Source organism: Rhinolophus sinicus, linkage group LG03 (genome assembly GCF_036562045.2).
Source record: "Rhinolophus sinicus isolate RSC01 linkage group LG03, ASM3656204v1, whole genome shotgun sequence".
Taxonomy (NCBI): Eukaryota; Metazoa; Chordata; class Mammalia; order Chiroptera; family Rhinolophidae; genus Rhinolophus; species Rhinolophus sinicus.
In genome coordinates this window covers 65885230-65906443 of record NC_133753.1, presented here as the reverse complement: position 1 = coordinate 65906443, position 21214 = coordinate 65885230, and the positions used below count along the sequence as shown (strand labels likewise).

At 37.3% G+C, this 21214-nt stretch overlaps 1 long non-coding RNA gene across 1 annotated transcript in view; it reads right to left on the bottom strand.

Moving 5' to 3' along the window:
• The window catches only part of LOC141570362 (uncharacterized), a 235875-nt gene extending 217638 nt beyond the window's left edge, over positions 1-18237 (bottom strand). The window contains exon 1 of the long non-coding RNA XR_012494363.1: positions 18147-18237. This is a non-coding gene — a long non-coding RNA (uncharacterized LOC141570362). The remainder of the gene's footprint in view (positions 1-18146) is intronic.
• Between the last annotated feature and the right edge of the window lie 2977 nt (positions 18238-21214).

Genomic DNA, 21214 nt, shown 5'->3' with positions numbered 1-21214 from the left:
GGTCTTTGTCTACTTTCCTCACTGGTGTATCTTAGGCACCTGAGACAATCAATGTATGTTGTGTGACTCTGCCAGACCATGTCTTTAGGAAATACACTGTGTTATATAGGAGGCAAACAGGAAGGGGAGAACTAGTTCAAAAGATTTCATAGAGGTATGTTTAAAATGCATTTGAAACCTAGAGCAGAACATGATTGACTCTGCCTTTTGAGGTTTGGGGCAGCTCCAGAGAGTAGGGGAAATTGGCACCGGGTGTTTAAGGGGAGGTCCTTTTTCAGGGACTCAGGACATCATAGGCAGAGGGACCAACATGAACAGAAACAGGCATGTGACTGTATGTTGTTTTTCAAAATGGACTGACTACAATATATGTTTCCCACTTGTCCAAAACTTCCTGTCTTTTTACCTATCCATCTATTCATTCATGCTACAGTCAATAGGTATTTCTCAAGCATCAACCATGTGTTAGAAATAATTCTAGCCTCCAAGAACACAGAAATGAGTGGGTGAAACAAAGTCTCTGGCCTCGGGAGCTTATATTCTAGTGAGGAGAGACAGACGACTAATGAGTAAATATTAGGGTAAGGGGATATAGAATAATATGTGGGCTATTTTAATCAGGGTGGTCAGGAAAGCACTGTATATGGTGAAGATATTTCAGCAGAAATCTGAATGAAGTGAGAAAGTGAGTTTTGGGTGTGATATTGTTTTTCCTTAAAACCCTTATAGAGGCAGTCCTGTTAGCTTTGGAGAAGCACGAAAAGAGAGGGGATCCCCCAGGTGACTGAGATGGTCATTTCTAGGAAAGAGACACCCTGAGCCTGCAAGCCCAAGTTGCAAACTAGAATTACACACTGAACTTTGTGAATGGAATTGCTCCATCCAGAGTCCAGTGGCTTGGTGGTGGCCCTGGGTCTGGGTTAAACGGGAGGTACACAGACAACTTGGGACAATTGGAAGGAACCTGCTTCTTTGGTTTCCAAAGGAAAAACTAATTTGGAAGGAAAGGTTGCTGCTGAAGCTGTTGGAGAATATCTATCACTTGCTGAATGACATATCCAAATAAAAAGTGGATTTTACGTGCTCGTTGGGGACCGCGTTACAGAGCTTTCTATGCATGGACTTTGGGTGAAGTGATTGTGAATGTCAGCTTGCCTCAGCCTGATCAGTAATAAGAGTAAAAGCCTTTGATGGTTGTAGTGCAGACATTTATAGATTATTCTTGCGCTGTTTTTATGTTTGTTCTCGTTATTGATGGAGTATGTTGTAAAGGGAGCCGTGCTAAACACAGTCAGTACTTCCACTGGTCTCGAAGCCTGTTGCGTATTAAATGTTTTATAGCTAAACTTTATTATACTCAAACTTCACAGAGACACTTATGAACCTTATTGCATTTTGATATGAAATGAGCCCAGAAAGGTATTTCTGATTTTATGGGAATGGAACTTTTCATTGTATGGAACTTTTAAAAAGCTGTTCAACATCAGAGTTCAAAGTGATTTTGCAAATGTTAATTTCTCTCGGGATGCTTGGGACCTTACAAAATTGTTGATGACTTCTACATCTTGTGTCTAACTTTTTTTTTTTTTTTGTCATTGGGAAAACACGTACAGTTCTTCAGTAAAAGGAATGTGTGGAGTTTGTGGTTAATTCTGCATTCATGCCATGGTAAGAAAAGAGACCTTGTTTATTACAAGAAGAGACATATAAGGAAAATAAAAGGAAGAAAATATTATTTAATAGATAAACAGTCATGCCCAGCTTGACATTTTTCTAATCCTTCAAAGACACACATTCCTGAAGTAGTCTGAGTTAGTCTTTAGAATATATTTGGAATATTAACTGTTAACTTGCCTTAGTAAGGAGATTTTATGCGATGCCAACCAATGGAAGGTACAACCTTTCTGAGTCTCGTTCACTCATAGCTAATTCATTCCATATTTACTGAATTCTTGGTTTGTATCAGACACTGTGCTAGGTACAGGTGATAATCAGAGGAAAGACATAACTCTCGAGAAGTTTATGGTTCAGTCCCAGGTGACCAAGCAAAGACATATGCATAGATTGTTATCTGATGACAGATGAGAAACATGTAATTTAGGGTATGTTGTGTATACAGCATGTTCTTACAGGACAACAGGAGCAAAGGCTTCCAGGAGGCAGCAACACCTGACTTGGGACTTTAAGGATGAGTAAGAGTTAGGTAGAGAAATATTAAGATTGTTATTCATGCACATCACTAAAGTAGGTGGGGGAAGTGTACATATACATTCAGAGATCAGGAAGGAGTAAGCTGAAAGGACTGCTTAGAAAAATGGAATACAGAACGAGGGTCTACTTTCCAGGGGTATGAGTTGTGCTAAATTGGGCTCTTAAGTATGTAATAACCCTATTATCTCACTGCTTATTTTTTTTACCATGATAGTAGTCTTAATATTTGTATGGTGTCTATGGTTTATACATTATTTTTATGTGTGTTAAACAATTTAATCTTTATAGCAACCTAGTGAGATAGATATTATTGTTATTTTATAGATGAAGAATGAACCAAAGAGACATCAAGTGATCTACCCAAGGTTACATATTCAGAACGTAGCTTAATTAGGCCCCGAAAAAAGTCCTTTCAACTCATATTCTGAACTAACCTATTGTATCATAGGTCTTTTAATAGTTTACTTTTATTGATTGAGTCAATATATATTTATTCAATACTGTATGTATATATGTATTTATTCAATACACATTTCTTGAGCAAATACTGTATGGTAGGCAGGCAGTGTTCTAGGTTCTGGGATATAACAGTGAACAAAACAGCTAATTTAAGATTGCAACAGAGGCTATACAAATAAACATGATGGTATAGGAATGACTGGAGGTAACAACTACATTTTAGATAGCTGCTCTTATTTCATTGGTCCTCCAATATTTACCTAGGATTTATTTCTCTCTGGATGCTCACATAATATATGTTGTTCAGTGAAAATCTACTAAGTGCTTTCATGTATAAACCACCATGTGAGACTCTTCTATTCTTTTTGTCAACATAGAAGAAATAAAGGGAACTTCCATTTGTCAAGGGACCAGCACGTGTCGGGCTTTTGATAGATCCTCTCTTAACCTCATTTAGCAGATGCTGGTGGAGTCCTTCAAAGCACCAGAATTCCCTCCCAGCCGATTCTTTTATTTCTTGGAAGGTACCTGGACCATCTTCTTCCTCTCAGAGGCAGGAGACAAGTCCAGGATGACTGTCTGTTCCTGCTGCTTCGATATCCAGCTAACAGCTGTCTCTCTTCACAGCAACCAGCAAAGGTGGCTGTCCTACAAAAATAATATTTCAAGGTTCTTTCTCTATAAAGCCTAGTTCCTTCCCAAAACTTAAGTGTTGGTGAGAATGCCTTATATTTATTAATGAATATCTCATTGAGAATGATGATAAAAGGCTCAACAACTAAAATCTGTTACAACTAAGGTAGTCACACAGGAAACTCTCCGAGCACATTATAGGATCACACTTGTCCCAAAATAGTATCTGCACCATCAGCCTGGAATCACACTGCCTTCCTCTCCACCACACCTGACACGGCAATATTAGAGTAAAAGTCCAACCACAGAACTGGGGGCAGGGCTCCTGGAGGAGTGTGACAGCCCAAGGTAGGAGAGTGGGCAGGGCTCCTTTGCACCATTGCAGCAATCTCGATGTCTTTACCAGTAGTTAGCTGATTAGATCTCCCAAGCGTAAAATAACTGGACTTGAATTCATTAAAGAGCGGTCTATAAAACATTCCAGAATAGAGTCAACAGCTGGAGTTCTGGAGGAGGTATTCCCAGGAGAACACGGGACCAGGAGGTGAGCCCTGGGGTGGTCTTAGACAAAGCACTCCTGCTGGACTAGCCTTTGAGACGGGTGCAGCCTCTTGGCTTTGAAGAAAATGGAGGGCCTGGCACCTAGAATTTCTTTTACTTTCTAGCTATTTGACTTTGGGCAAGCCACTTTAGCTTTGAGGCAATTTCTGCATCTTTAAAATGGCATTCGAACACTTACTTCATGGTTTTGTTTGCTTATCTTTTTTAGGTTGAAGTGAGATAATAGATACTGTCTTAATCAGGCTCTTTAAAATGAAATGTGTAGGTTTGCTTCACAATGGCAATCTGCTGCACAGATGCTCTGAAATGCGGGGTATTATGAGAAATGGTTTCATCAGTAGCCCAGTCCTTCTGGCTCTCAAGGAGTCTCAAGACTCCACAGAGTAACTGCTGCTCTTGCTACAGCAGCCTGACCTTATGTGATCCACTGATTTTGTGTTCACCAGGTATTTATACTTCTTCAAATATGGGATGTGGTTTGGTTTTTGCTTATCTGACGCGGAATGCCCTGGTATGGCAGCATTTCAGCCAGCTTTGAGCTATGGGTCTTTCTTATTTATAGTTTTTGGAGGCGTATAGAGAGTTACTTTGGTTTGTGCCCTGATTGCTGTTACCGTCAGCAGGAGAATGGCTAGTTTCACCCAAATTCTAAGCTTGGGCCTTAGAACTTGGGAGGGGTTGTGACTGTAACAGGTATTGTGAGGCTTAAAAATGTGTTAGTGGGTGTGATAGGGGCATGATACATCATAGCTATATATGTAGACAGGCTCTACAATACTGAAGCTTACCTAATGGCTTAAAGACTAAACTGTGGGGTGTTAGGAATGAAAGCCACTATAGGACAATGTGGCAAGCAGCCAGGCCACCCAAAAAGACTCCAGTGTGGTCACATCAGTTCAGGATGCTCACATACCCCGAGGGAGGAGAGCACGGCTTTGGAGCATCCAATCACACTTACATGCAGACTATGCCATGGGGAGGGTCTTTTGGCTCTGAAAGATGGTTTATATACAATGAATACATGTGATTACATATACCATTGGGGAGAGAGGGACAGTCACTGGGTGGTCTCAAGTATTTCTCATGGTTAAATTGTTTATTCAGTGTCAGTTAAAATAGCTTGCTTAGAGACATAAATAATTGGGATTTGGGACCACCTGATAGCTGTTTTTATTGTTCCCCAAGTTGTCGTGATAAAGCATGTGATAAAATGGTTCCAACTGATTTCTTAGAGAAATCCATAGCTGCATTTGTGCAAAACAGGAAGTGCCAGGGGGTTAACCACACAGCCTCTGAATTTATTTCTCTCACATCATTAGGCAAAGGAAAGAACCTCACAAGTTGCAAACTGTGGGACACAAATATCCCTTTTTGGGTGCTATGAGGTGGATGGGATCTGGTTCTTTTCCTGTGCCCTGGCAGTTAGGAAGCCAAGTTTTAGAGCAACTTAAATTCTGTTGTGGATGTTGTGTTTGGGTCCTGTTCCTCACGGCCGTGGCTATGATCTTTGAAGAGAAAACTACAAGGGCTAGTCAGTGATCTGGAGTCACATAATTGCAACCTCTCCTTATTTGCAGCCATTGTCATTTTGTGACGATCCCACTGGCTTTGATGACTTCTCCCTTCACCCAAACCAGTTTAACTTGACAGAACTCTTCAACAAAGTTTGACAAATCGGAGATTTGGTTAAAAATCTGAAATTGTTGGAAATTGACTCCATCATGGAAAATCCTTATCATTGAAAATCTTTTGGGGTACGTGATCCAAGAGGCAGTGAAGCTCCCCATCCCCTCTGATATGAAGCAGACAGGGGAGATTTGCTATTCCTGGCTAAAGGTTCACAAACTACTCCAAGAATTTTCTGCTTATCCTTGTCTGAAATGATACAAGTACTGTCCTTGGCTCATGAATCTATCCCACTGCTACGTGGTATAGCTTTCTTGATGACTTTCTTAGAAAAATAAGAGTCTTAAGAGACTTTTTGGAATACATTGTCTTAGTTTTTCATTTCACTGAAAAAAGTGAATGTTGGTCTGCTCTAACATGCTGGTATAGTGTAATGGTAAAGAACTTGGTATGTGGAATTAGCCCTGCGTTTGAATTCAAGATCCCCACATATTAACACTGTGAACTCAGGCAAGTTTCTCCAATACCCTAAGCTTTGTTTTTGACATTTATAAAATGGGTGTGATAATAGTACCACCTTCATAGGGTTGTTGTAGCATTTACAAACATTCAATTAACGGTAGCTAATTATAGCATGAAAATAAAGGCAAGCACTCTAGGCACTTATGTGCTGTGAGAACTGAGGAAGTTGAGCTGTTATATTCAGAGTGTAAACCTGGGTCCCACAAAGTAAAAAATGACCTTGGATTGGGGGTCAGGATAAAGGAGGGATTGAATTTTTTCTTTTGGAAAAAAATGAATATTTTGCAGTTGAAAAAATATCTCATGAACTCGATTGAAACTTCTCACAGTTGATGTGAGCCAGCTCAGCTGAATGTCTGTTATTTGGGGCTAGACAGTGAAGGATGCCATACAAAGCTCTTCTGTGTTCAGGTTGAGTACCAGCCATATGATACTCCCAGACATACCTTCCCAAGCCGCATGACACATTGCCATGCTCAGCACAGAGAGTCTGTATATTTCTCTTTCCTGTTATTACACATTCCATGCTGAATTCAAATGCAGAAAGTGTATTTGAATGACCTATATATTGAAAACTAAACCTAGTGAGACAAACACTTAGGGACTCACTTTTAATGAGACAGAGAGAGAGAGAAAAAAGAAACCTGAACTATGTATTTCCTTTTCCCCTGATCAGCAGATACTGAGCCCCCAATGCCAGTGACAGTGCACCACATTAAAAAACAAGCATGACTAGCCCAAGAACACATAGTAGTGTATGCAGGTATATAAGCAAATGGACAGATTTGAATTCGTGTGTAAAACTCATTTAAGAGTACAAATTTGGAACAGGTATGACTTGCTGGAGAAGACTGTTTAGTTGTATAGAGGTTAGCAGTGTGAAAGAACCTCATGTTTTATAGAAACAGCCCTTGTTTCTGTAATAGAGTCTTTGTAATTGAAGTAGAATTTTAAGGGTGGAATCATTATGCTTTGGTGGTGGGAGTGGGGAGGAACAGAGTCCTTGGGAGGTGCTGACAAATTCAAATCCCCTCTAAGGCAGCACTCTGAAGCTGACAGAGATCTGAAAAAATGTAGTCCATGTGGATAGTTCCATAGGCAATCTGGGAGGAACGTGGTGAGAGAGGGGGTGGAAGATGCAAGTTAGGGGCATTGACATATATAGATCAAGTCCCACAGAGGTAAGAGCACAAGACAAAGATGTGAGTGTGAAGTACGCAATCTGAGGGAGAAAGGGCAGAGTGGGAAAGGCGGGGTTAAATGAAGGGAAGCGAGGACTTTATATAGTCCCTGCTGGTATAACATTTCTTGACTGTCAGAAAATAGGTATAAAGTAGTTCTTCTATTTTTAATGTAATATGGTAAGAGTGAATCGGTCAGGGTATTGGCAAGCAACAGATGGAATCCTTAAAATGGGTAACATAGGAGAGTTTCACAAAGAGATGATGTTCACAGGTGTGGGCGGAGTGCGGGGAAGCCACAGGGGGCCGCGGATGGGGGAAGCATCTCCACCCCAGCCAGATGGGACAAAGGCAGTGGGGAGTAGTGATTGGAACCCCAGTGGAGAACATCAGGTGGAGAAGGAGACAGGAGCTGCAGCGGGTCACACAGGTCAGTCTCCAGGGCACAGAGCATGCAGAGAGGCGTGGAGACTCATCTTTCCTCCTCTCATGAATATAGGCACTCTCTCTGCATGTGATATGACATTCATTTTTTCCTTTGCAACTGACAATTGAGACTAGTATGATGCAGTGTTTAAGAGGTCAGGCATCAGAGTAAGCTGGCCCTGTGAATAAGCTGTGCACCCGTCACTAACTGTGTGATTGTGTGCAAGGGATTGAATGTTCCCAACATTTCCTGAGACAGTGCATGTTTAGTCACCGTCATAACTGTTGTGGAAACCGTTGTTGGGAAGTAGCTTTACCCCTTGTGCTTAATGTTCCATCCTCTGCCTTAGATCAGTTCTAGGAAAGGCCCATGAACAGGATAAGAAGCAGCATGCATCATGGAGTAACACACACATGCATGCGCACATACATACACACATGCACACACACGCACATGCACACACACGCACATGCACACACACGCACATACACACATGCACAAACATACACTCATGCACGCGTATGCAATACTCATATGCGTACACACACACACACACACACACACACACACACACACACACTTTGTCAGTGAGTCTCCTGTTGGAGCTGAAGGAGCAGAGAAAGAAAAGACTACTCCCGTGGGATATTTTTTTCCAACCTCTCTGCAGCCGTTGCTGTGATGTATTTGGTGGAAGTCAAGACATACCTGAGACATGAGGATTCACTGAGCCTTAGGAAAAGCCCCAACGCCTCTTACCACAGTCCCATCTATCTTCATGTCTGCTTTCCTTACAGCCCCTTCTGTTGCTTGCTTTAGGAGTGTCCACTGAAACCATATGATACTAAATACTTCTATTTTTTGCCTTACATGTTGACTTTGAGAAAAAGCAAAAACAGAAGCACAACTCAAAAGAAGCAAAAACTTCCAGATTATCTCTCCCTCAACCAGAGGAGCTTGTCTCAGCAATTTTGACAAAATCCTTTTATTCTTGGTGGATTCTAAAAAAAGAGGGGATAAGCAAACAACTTTCACTGTATCTCAGAAAATAAAAACAAAATTGATGCAAACAAAACCCTTTCATTTTAGTTGAGTGTGTGGTGGGGAAGAAGTGGTGGTTTTAAGAAGTGTGGTATTGAAGCCAGACTAATGTGGGTTTAATTGTTGGTTCTGCCTCTAGTTATGTAATGTGGGTGAGTTAATCTATCACACCAGGAATCATAATTTTCATCAACAAAATTGAGTTGTTTTGAGAATTCAATATGACATTTAGAGTGCTTAGCATATTATCTGGTGCATACCAAATACTTAATAAATGTCACCCATGATTAGTGATTATAAGTCATCGCCTGTATCAGTGTCTACTTAAGCAATATTTGGCTTTCTTATTTAGAGTCAAAAGTTGTAAAACTTTCTCTGTCCCCAATTCCAATACATGTATTGGCATTCTTTCCACACATCCATTATGGCCCCACCACCCTCCCTTCGAATGCCCTGCCTTCTTTCCTCCTCCCAGGCATTCCCCAGGAGTCTGGACTTTGCGAAATGGTGTGATGGCCCCATCAGCTACATGCCAAACAGTAAGCAACCACTATTTGGTTTGGCTGTTTGCTCGACACCAACTTACTGCTGGAGGAGGCCTGTGCTTTTTAAAAGAAAGATCTTTCCAAATGATAACAAACTTCCAATTACACATTTGGTGCCTTAAATTTATTAGGCCTGCTGCAATGAACAAACTGTCCTGTTACCTGTTTCCAAGAGCAACTCTAGTTTAAAAAAATCAAATTTCTGTCCATTTTTAATATTTATTTTTCATTTTGAATTTAAGAGAAAAAATGCATGCGCCCTCCTTTCCTAAGGAGGCTGTCGCTCCAATCATGACCACTGAGTTTTTTGCTTTGCCTTCAACTTATCTGAGTTGTATCAATGAGGCTGATCCTTGACTCTTGTTCTGTCCCCAAGAAAACCAATTATAATATATCCAATCAGACAATGGTTTATCATGTCATCTATAGGGCAGGTATACATTTAATTGTAAAACAAATTTTCTTTCATAAATCTCATTGAGAAATGTTTAAATTTGTTTTCAGTTCTGGATCTATATACTTCTTTCTTTAGCTAGTATTTTTTAACAACTTGCTGGAATCTTCTGATGCCACCTGTTTCTCCTCAGAGAGTCTGATCTTTTCCTAACTTCCAAAGAGGGTTAAGAAAAAGAGCACTTGTTTGTCCCCTTTCTCTTTATTAGGGGAGGAAACAACAAAAACAAAATAAAAACATCCAGACATCTTGATAACCATCTTGTTAAGGGGAGGAGAGCTCCTCAGCTGGCTTTGGTCTCACAGGAGTTACTGGTCACTCAGGTGAGTAGTCTGGGACTTGGCCTTGGCCACGCTCACACAGAACTGCCCAGCAATGCCTGACATTTCTGTGGACAAATGTTCTAAGCAAGAGGTAGGTGATTCACTTCTCTCCCATGAAAGACCTGTGAAAGGGCTTTCAGATGTCTCTACCCTGACAGGAGTCTTCAAAGAAGAGATCTGGTCTTCCATATCCTTCTAAGTAATGGACTTCTAAGTCTTTCTCTGTCATCACTTAGATTCTTTTCTCTTCTTTCTCAGTCCTTTTCTCTACAGAAGCTGGCCCAGGTCATTGAGAAAGTTTGCTACTTCTAATGGGGTGCGAGGAGACAAGAGCAAATGTTGTTCCTTCTCTTTGCTAATCACAGAGCTTCACTGCCTCAGCACCAGCTAAACCTAACTCTCCTGATCTCTATCCCCAAATGCTCCTCTGTTATTCTTGATTTCAATGATACAACATACTGGTTGTAGGAAATGGAGGTGGTGGGGAGGAAAAAAAGTCCAGGTGGGAACCTTTAGGATGAAAGGTGATGGGGGCGATCTGGAATATTTATTCTCACTCAGAAATATGAGAGCAGAAATAAAGTCACATTCTTAACCATAGCAGCATGTTCACATGCTCAATGAAAACTTTTCTGTCTCCATCATCCACAAAATGGATGACTCAGGTCTATGTCACCCAGATTCTCCTTCCTCAGCTCTGTCTCCTTAGTTAGGTCCTCTTTCTATCCTTCCAACGTGACTGTTTCTTAAGCATTAGGCCTCAGGCATCTTCTCTTGATATATCTCCTTGTGGAATCATCTATTATCAGAATTTCTACATTTCACTTCTTTTCACATGGCTTTTTATTTCTTCATCTCTCACCTTGAATTTCAGTCCCACATTTCCTAGTGACTTATATGTGGACAGTACACTGTCAACAGAAACTCAACATTTCTAAGGCAGAACTCTTCATTTTTTTTTTTTTTCCTCATTTGGACTCCTATCACACTCTATTTGTCAAGGGTTCTTGACTTTTAGGCTTCCAGAGTCAAAACTTTAGGAAGAGATTAGTCTCTTTCCCTTAATCATCATTTATTCATTCAGTAACTTTCTCTTGTACATTATTTCATTACAATCACTTTCATATATGTTGTTTTTATTTTTAAAATAACTTTTTTTTTAGTTTTTTACTTATTTTAAAAGCCATTTGTATGTACATTGAAGGAAAAAAAACTGAAAAATACAGAAAAGCATAAAGAAGAAAATATGTTATCTATAATTATACCATACAGATAATTGTTATTTATGTATTTTCAGTCTTTGTTTCCTATGTGTTATGTGTTTATCTATATGTATACATGGTAAAAATATGTAATCATATTGTTTACATTTATTATATTACTTAGTAAAAAAAATTGTAAGTATTTGTAATGCTACTAAATGATTGTCTGCTTTCTAGCTTTCAGTCAGTTAGATATATTGCCATTTATGTGACCAATCATCTAAAGCATTTATTATCCTTTTACTATTAAAATAATATTGATATAAACCAGTAAGACACATAGCAATAAGATAGAGTTTATGAAATGTAAATTGAAACGTTTATATGGCTAACTACATGAAAAAAATTAAAACAAAATGATAAGCTGGGAGAAATTATAAACAATATGTATAGCAGAAAGGAGGCAATAAACAGAATATATAGAAAGAGTGCCTTTAAATAAATTTGGAAAAGGCCAAAAATCCAGTGGAAAAATATTACAGCACACAACTCAAAAACGAGAAACAAGTAATCAGTAAACAAGAAAATACTATGGGTGGAAAATGGTGTCTCCTTGTTTTAAATTGCACTAACACTTTATAATTTATATTTTAATTTATAAAACTAATATATGTTCATCTTAAGCTATTTAGTGAATACTAAGAGGCATGAAAACTATATTTGACATCTAAACACCCGGAGATGGTCACTGCTAAATTTTGTTTAATATCTTTTCTATGGTTATCTAATAATCAAAAGAAGATCCTCTGTTTCCCATCAACACTATTCCTTTGCCTATTCTAAATATTTTCTGTAGTTACACCTACAGCAACAAAATAGAATACAAAAGAAAAACTTGAAAAGAAAATTTATAAATTAATGACAATTGGAAAAAAATAAAGCAGCATTAGGAAAATTATTATTACACAAAGTATAATTTAGGACAAGAAGTAAAGGCATTAAATAAAATTTTAAATTGTCATCTTCTTTTGAAAAAAGCACAATCTGCATGACATCATCTCTGATGTTTAAAATTATTTTCATTTATTTATCCTTGTTCACTTAACTGACTTTATTTCCCATTCCAATTTCTCTTATTTTTGAGATGATATTGCAAAGCATCAAACAGATATTTTTAGAGCACATTTTTTTCACAAAAGTTAACTTTTTCATGACTCTCTTTCCCTTAGCCTCTAAGACAAAATAATGCCCTTCCCCCCAAGAAATTGCGAACTATTTCTTTTCCTTTTTTCTAATTTTATACTTCTCTACTCAGCCTTTAAATTTGTTTTTGGTAAGCTCAGTCCTAGGTTTATGTTCTCTTTCAACTCTATCCTCTCTACCTAGGTCGTTTGAACCACAACTGGTGGTTACTCACTTTGACTTTAAGTCAAATCCTCTGATATCTATTCGATTCCTTCTTTTAGAGTCTCAAAGGCACAGTGGGCTGGTTATATCTGAACTGAACACATCATCTTAATTTCAAATCTGGTTCTTTTCTAGAGTTCACTTTGTCAATGAATTGCACTTTCTTCCATCCATTTGCACAAGCCAGGAAAAGCAGTGGTCCTTAACACCTCTCTTTTCATCTATGTCTAATTCATCTCCAAGTCCTACTAATTTTACTTCCTACGCATTTCTGGAGCCAGCCTACTCTCAACTTCCACCATCACTCTAGGCCGACTGATTACTACTACCTGCTGAAACACTGAAATTCCCTAAATGCACTTCTTCTGAATACCCCATCACCTGCCACAATCCACATTTAACAAAAGAGATTTAAAAAAAAACAACCAAACAAATACTTATTACATCATATCACAATTGTTTTTTGCTACAATATAGAAATACAACTGATTTTATATATCGACCTTATATTCTTTGACCTTGCCAAGTTCAAGGTCAAATATCTGTTGTAGATTTTTAAAAAAATTTCTATGCACACAATCATGTTATCTGTGAATAAAGCCTATTTTATCTTTTCATTTGCAATATGTATTGCTTTTAATTATTTTTAACTTGTCTTATTTCAGTGACTATTACATATAGTACAATGTTGAATACATGTGGTAAGAATGGACATTCTTGCCTTGTTCCTGAACTTAGGGAGTGAAAGAAATGACTGTTTCACCATTACATAAAATGTTATCTGCAAATTTTTTTTTTTACAAATGTCCTTGATCAAGTTGAGAAAGTTTCCTTTCTTTTATTTATTTGTTGATTTGAAGAAAAATATTGATTAATTTTTGAAAGTTAAATTTATCTTGCATTCTGAATAAACTCAATTTCTTCATGATGTATTATTACCTATTTTATATATAGTAGCAATGGTTTCAATTTAATGGTATATTGTTAATGTTTTTTGTGTCTATGTCATCAGGGATATTGGTCTATAGTTTATTTTCTAATGGCTGTGGTTTAGGTATCAGGTAATATTAGCCTCAAAAATTAGGTGGGAAGTGTTCTCTTCTATTTTTTTGGAAGAGTTTGTGTAGATTTTTTTTGTTTTCTTAAATGTTTGTAGAACTCACCAGTAAAATCCCCTGGGCCTGAAGTGTTGCTTTAGTGTTTGATTGTTTGTTGTATTATAATCAATGTACAATATATAGTACATATTTAATATGAGAAGATTTGTTCTCAGAATTTCTTAAAGATATAGCATTCTTTAGGTTATTTGTTTTTTCTTGATTAAGTTTTGTAGTTTGTGCTTTATAAGAATCCATCCATTTCATCCAAGTTGTCAAATGTGTTTGCATAAAGCACCACATAGTACTCTCATTATCCTCTTAATATCTGTAGCATCCAGGGTGATTACTCCTCTTTTACTAGCTGATGTTGGTAATTTGTGTGTCTATCTTTTTTTTCTCTTGATCAATCTGACTAGAAGGTTCATCAATTTTATTTATCTTTTCAATGAACCAACTCATATCACAATTCAGCTATGCTCAGAGTTTATTTGACTGTTAAAATAACTCCAAAGGACAGGAAAAGAACATACAGAGGGTGTCAAAAAATGTATACATATTTTAAGACAGGAAAACACTGTATAAAAATTGTAATAATATATACCAATAATAAAACATGAATACAAGTCACGTTTGATTTCTGCAATTACAAGAGGTGCTCAAAGTTACTATTGGTGTAATTTTAATACAGTGTTTTCCTTTCTTAAAATGTGAATACATTTTTTGGCACTCTCTGTATATTGTAAATGAGGATTTGTAATAAAACAAAAAACAAACAAACAAAAATCTCATTTGCTGAAGAAATAGAGCAAATAAACACATGTATTTTTCATATAAATAAATTACTTGCAATGTGAAATTTGACATCCTTCTCATATCAAATCAAAGATAGTATCAACTAAATTGTCACCTCTATAGTTTCCTATATTTCACCAAAGACATTCTGTTATCATGGATCAGGGTAATAGGAGAGTAACTCAACATCAGACATTAAACCCAATTCCATTTTAGATTTTAGGCTCTGCCTCTCAACAAATTTCATACAAAAATACCAATTGTATTTTTTTCATCTTCATCTAAAATTGGAGCAAATATTAATTATGCTAATTTTGGACATAGTTAAATAATATCACCTCTAATATTTACCTATATGATTAGCAAAGATAAAAAATGTTATAACTCTCAATTTTCATGATGATAGGGTAAAATTAGCACTGTTGTATATAATCAAAAGGAACATAAAATGCTACAAACTCTTTGCAAGGAATTTCAAAATAAGTGTTAAGTGTCTCCATGTTTTTCATACCTTACAAATCAATTCTCTCTTTTTCTGGTAATTATTCTGTGGAAATGGTTAAATATGTGAAAAATATCATTATGTTCATAAATGTTCATTTGTTTGTTATTTAATAGTTTAAAAAAGCTAGACATTATATCCAACTGGAGAACAAATTCTAAGTAAATTTTACTAGTTTGAGCTGTGTCAAACTGCCATTTTTTGTAGGTTAAAAAGATTGTCAGTAATTTCATATGGTTCAATCCAGTAGAAGAAACACAATGGAATATTATGTGGCCATTAAATATCATTTATACAGACTGCTTTTAGGGATGGGAGTAAATGCTCATACATTGGCACAACATATAGTATTCAAAATCACATTTTCAGTATGCCTTCAAATACACACACACACACACACACACACACACACACACACACACACACACAAAATGACCTGTAGTTGTTCCTTTTTTATGGTCAATAATAGGACAGTGTTACTTTTAAAATCAGGAATGGGTTGCTATTAAACAGAAACAAAGAAGCTACCATTTTCCCAAATAAAGAAAGAGTATCTGTCTCATAATCTCCAATGTCAAACAACTTTCAAAGTTAACTAATTGACTTTTTTTGACCAAATGCAAGGAAAAAGAACTGGAACAAGTAGGATAGATGGAGAAATTTACTAGTGTCTCTGGAAAGATTTCCAGTGGTTATAAATGACAAGCCTCCCGAAGGAAACAGTTTGACCTCTACCTCCCATGGGCTCATTGGCTGTTGAGATGGAGGACCCTGCCATGAATGAATGCTACAGATAACCCAAACATGCAAGCGGGGCATGTTTGTGTGAAGGAGTGATCTTCCTGCAACATTTATTCCAGATCTCCTTATGAAATCAGTAAAGTACATCTGGAGAGAAGGCTAATTAAGGTTACTTCCCTCATTCGATACACAAAGTGAATACACTGGAAAGCTAGTACCCAACTTTAGCTGATAATGAAAAATAAATGGCAGCAAGGAAGGAAGCCTCACTAAATAAAGGGAAGAGAAGAACACCCTCTTGCCCACTGTGAAAAGTATTTTGCTGTCAGCCTACTTTTGCTTTATCCATTTCTCCTCCCAAATGCTTTGAGAAAAGTCAAGAGCCACATCAACCTTAGGTAACTTATGCTTTTTGATTCAGATATTTAATTTCTGTACATTTCCTGGGCTCAGACAGGAAAGCAAAAGTCAATTGCATGTAGTGTTTTGACATTTGTGTGTTCCTGGATCCAATGGCCATAATCACCATTCCAGTCATTTTAAAATGCTACTCAGGCATTGAGATGTGTTTCTATGAAGTTTACCATAAAGAATTTGACTTATAAAATTAAGGTTTCTAAACTTTTATTTAGGCAGACGAAGCTGCCAAAAAGATTTTCAAAACCAACCCTCTTTATTTATTTTTGAGCTGGAAACTTAAATATTTTTGAACACTAGATTGCTAGAAGTTTACAAGAGATTCTAAATAACGCTGAGTTTACAATCTGAGAAAAAACATCTACTGACTTCTTTTAGGAGAGGTGTGGAATAGGGACTACGATTGCTGACTTTTTGGCACGTTGAGAACTAATAGCAAACTTTGTTTCTTGAAAGGAGATTTTTCACACTGGTACAGCCGTAGATAAAGATAATATTTATTTCCAATTTTTTTGGCTTAAGGTTTCCTTCCTTTACTTTCAGTCTTAAAACACATCAGCACAATTTTAACCTCCTCAGTGGGGGCTGGGGCATATAAGGACAAGGTGTTTGTATTGGACTTAAATGTGGCCTTTGTGCTTAGCAGGTTAGAAAGCTGTGCTAATAAGGCCAAAATCACACATTTCATTCTCACATGGGGCTTCACTTTTCTCCATGATTTGTTTTTGAAGAAGATCCCAAAGAAAGTGAAAATTGGATAAACACAATTTGATTGGATAAAGAGGTTCAAATTGAAAGATCCTGCCTTGAGTATAACATGGCGGTAGGAATAACTGTGTGGGTCAAACAGCACATCAATGCCTGAAGGTGGCATCAGGGGAGATGGACCCTAAGGCAAGGGGACGGCATGTGATGACTGCATGGGTTTTGCCTAAGGTGGTGCTGGCACGATCAGAACAAAGTCATTCTAGTTACTAAGTAAACAACTCAGAGGATGGCACGACAGGGGCATCAGCTTGGGGTTCAGTAGTTATTTGTATATATAGTAAGATTGTGCAGTGGGAAGACCAGAAATCAAATTCTCATATAGGTACCTAGGCTAGTGCTATAGCTTTGAAGAAAATATATATCGTGGAAAAGATCTCTGGGGTTACAATCACAATATCACAGTGTTTTCTCCATTTGGCTCTGCTGCGTACAATATACAAAGCAGCAATAGCTGCACATTCGTACAGACCAGTTATTCCACAGACCCTTTTCCATCCCTGGTCCATGAGGACACATTATATACATTTTAAGTTTTGATCAAGAGAGCACATTGTAAGCAACATTTAGTGAAATTAAAAACAAAAATGAAAAATCCTCCATTGTCACTTCACAGTTCTGTTCAAGCGTCTTAACCACTCTCATTTCATGAAGGTGGGAATGGGGACTATCAAGAGAATGAAGAGGAACTTACCTTCTGTGGGACCTTTGTACCCTTCTCTGCTGTTAGATCCCATCCTCATGGCGATGCTCCTGAGTTCCCTGCCTCCTGAATTACTTTTTAGACTTCAAGCACCAGTTTCTGGCCCAGTGTTGCTTTGTCCCTGATTTTGCCTCCCAACATATGGCACTCCCATTTGAACCCAATCCCACCCCAACTTCTACTTCCATGAGTGTGGGAACTGGATACTAGATTTTCTCCTAACATATTGCTGAACTTCATACTAGATAGGAATGAGTCAGCCTGCAGGGAGAAAGACTATGGTCTAAACTGAATTAGCTATTAATATTACCAGTACCAACACACCCTCCCCTTGGTCACCACAGCCCTTTGGCTATTTTCAGGGCTGTGCAAGGACGACAGAGCTAGTAATGAAGCCATGGTTCCTGCCAGACAATGTTTATAACAATAGAAGTTAATGCCTCTTCCCACTGCCATTCACAACCCCCTTCAATCACCTTAACAGCCCGCACCTCATGATGGGTACAGGACTGGGGCAAGAGAACTAGAACCGTGTACCTGTCCAATGAGTCTTGCCTCCTGTTTCCAGGTGCTTCTCCTTGGACATCTTTAATAATAATATTCTGGTCTGGTGAGCTCTTGGCAACCTGTGACACAAAGCAAAAATTCATGAATTAGAGGCGTATATGTGCTTCCTTGACAGTCTGACATCAGAGAAACTGTATTTGAAGCACCTGTATGATTAAAACAGATAAATATCAACAATTACATAAATCTTACCTATCACCTAGGTGAAGGCAAAGCATTCTCAATCACAAGGGCATAGGAGTTATCACCAAAAAAACCTCATTAATAGATAAGAAAATTAAGAATGATAAAAACACCCAATCATCAAAGAGAAAAGAAGTATTCTTAACCAAATCAAATCTTACTCTAGGTATTTGATTCTTGATACCCTCTTCAAAAAAGAACTAACTAGTCACATGATTATTATGTTTGCTCTCATCCCCCAATGAAATGAAATACTATATTCGTGGAGAGATAGTAACAGAAAGTGGACAATTGAAAAGGAGAGATTGTCTATAATTTAGTAAAACAACTTAAATTTCATGGAAAGAAAGAAAAACAGAGAGAAAGAGAGTAAATTATCTTATTCATACTTTTAATTCACAGTTTTTAAACTGTTGCTTTAAGTTAAATCTCAAGCTATTTTTTTACATGACAGTGATTGTACCATATGGTAAAGTACATTTGACTTCACTTTATTTATTAGATGCATTTCTGAATATTATCAGGAAAGGAAATTTATGTTTATAATTTGAATCACTACCATGCCCACTTTATATATGCTTTAACTTGGGTAATATAGTCTTACAGAAATTTACCTCAGTGTGTAATAAAAATAACAACCCTGACTCTGAAGAACTTTTTGAATTTGTTCACATTTCCCATAGTTGTGTATGAGTGTACAATAAACTGCACAAAGAAAATACCCCCTAGTAAATTAAAGCCACAAATACATTAAAATGCACCATTTTTATAGTATGTTTTCTTGGAATCCTCATAAATTTGAAGAGGGTTAATTGTGAGACTGTCACGACAGCAAGTCCATTCTCTTAGGGAAAGAACAGGACTTGCTCAGTGAACTTTTTCTCTCTTCCCTCAAGGTGTGTGTGTGTATTTTTTCTTTTTAATGTTGCTCACCTACTTCCAGGCAAATGTTAGTTTAAAGTAGCAGCTAGAATTGTAAATCGATACAATTTCCTCTGGAAAGCCAGTGAGCAATGGTTTGAAGAAATTCACCTGGATGTTTACGGAGTGACCTTTTATTTTGGTTCCTTTGTTTACCACCACTAGAGCAACACAGTACACTCTTGACTGAGAGGCAACACAGGCTGGAGTCCCAAAGTCAGAGAAGGTGCAGCCCTGACATTCCTATATTTAAATCAAGCCACCACCATCAATCATAAAACACAGAAAAACAAAATCGTTCTAGAAGGATATGTACCCAAGGTAATATTTATTTATACATATATTTCCTATAAATGCCTCCAAGTATGTGTTTTCTGAAAAACATAAATTTTACAAAAATTTGGAAAATAATTTCCAATTAACTGGCACTAAGAAATTTAAGTATCAGATTTGTAACGTATCTCTATCTGCTTTCAACCTTGAGACTCCACGTTCTATGAGACCTTCTGAAAAACAAAAAGGTATTTTTTAAGCTTATATTTATTTTGTAATTTTGAAAACACTATTTTAGGGAGAAAGACTCCTTGTTTCAGTCTAGATAAGCAAATACGCTAATTAATAAAATTACCTTCTGACTATAACATTTCTCGTCCTAGTTGTCCTCATCATTTTGAAAGAATGGAAGCCAGCATTTAAAAGCCAATGTAAATACCCAAAGTCAATGGAGTTATTCAGAAAGAACTTCTGGTCATTTCTAAAGGTGCACCGTTTTTTAAAGATTTCATTTAGTCTGCCTGTTATAAGCAATTTAAAACTTTAGTATTCTTTATGTAGAGCTTTGACTTACCACTTTTTTTTAAACCAAGAGTATATTTAATTAATAGACAGTTTAATTCGAAATATAGCTCCACAGAATACTTATGAACCATTGACAGGAATAACATAGTCTACTTTAGGAAGAAAACATTTATCTAGCCTTCAGAAACTTTTTTCCTAACCAAATGTATAGTTTATATCTTTTTCGTTAAAAACAATTAAGACAGGTTGAAGATTTCTCTTTATATTTGTGTACATCTTATACATAATATATAGGCGTAGATTCAATCAATTAAAAATAAGTTTTCTATATTACCTAACAACCTGGGCTTGGCTCTACTTCTCCTCCTGGAACTTTTCATTTCATTCTTCCCTACCCAACTTCAAACCTTGGTAATCCATTTCCTGCTCTTTTAATTCCAATGCTCTTCTAGTTCCTCTCCTTTTTCAGAAGCAAAGGTTACAAAACTGATGCTCAAATCCTGTGTTTTGTTTGGCCTGAAGAGTGTTTTGCTGTGAGCATTGAAATAAACTTAGGGGATTCACATAAAAATCCTCATTTCTGTCTTTTCTGGAAAAATGGTAAGCTCAAACCACACTGGTCATTCATTCTGACATGACTACAGTTGACTGAAGCTGAGTAGAGATATGGCATATTCTTTCCAATTTGCCTCCGTTCAAACATTCTCTCTGTCTCTTACCTTCAGCCTATTTCATTCACTTATGCAATGGTTGGTCTTTGTAGGCACTTATTTGGGTTTAAATCTCCTGTTCCAAAGTCTGATTTCTGCACTACAACTCAGCTTGCCTAAATGTTAAGAGTGGCTTCTTATGTGCTATCATTAGAGACCTTTGGACAGAGGCTTCCTTCTTATAGTTCTGTGCTAGTTGAATTTGGGGCCACTTAAATGAGATTCCTGTTCTTGAGAGGTAACATATCTCCTATTATCCCTGGATCATCATCCCATAAATTTCTATATCAAAGCAGTTCTGGTTACACACCCTTTTGCTTGCCACTGAACCTGATCCAAGAATGTTAATTTTGCCCTCTGTAAATGTTTGATTTTGTGGCTCTATTTAAATAGTGGTTTGTGGCTATTCCTTGATTTCACTTTGAA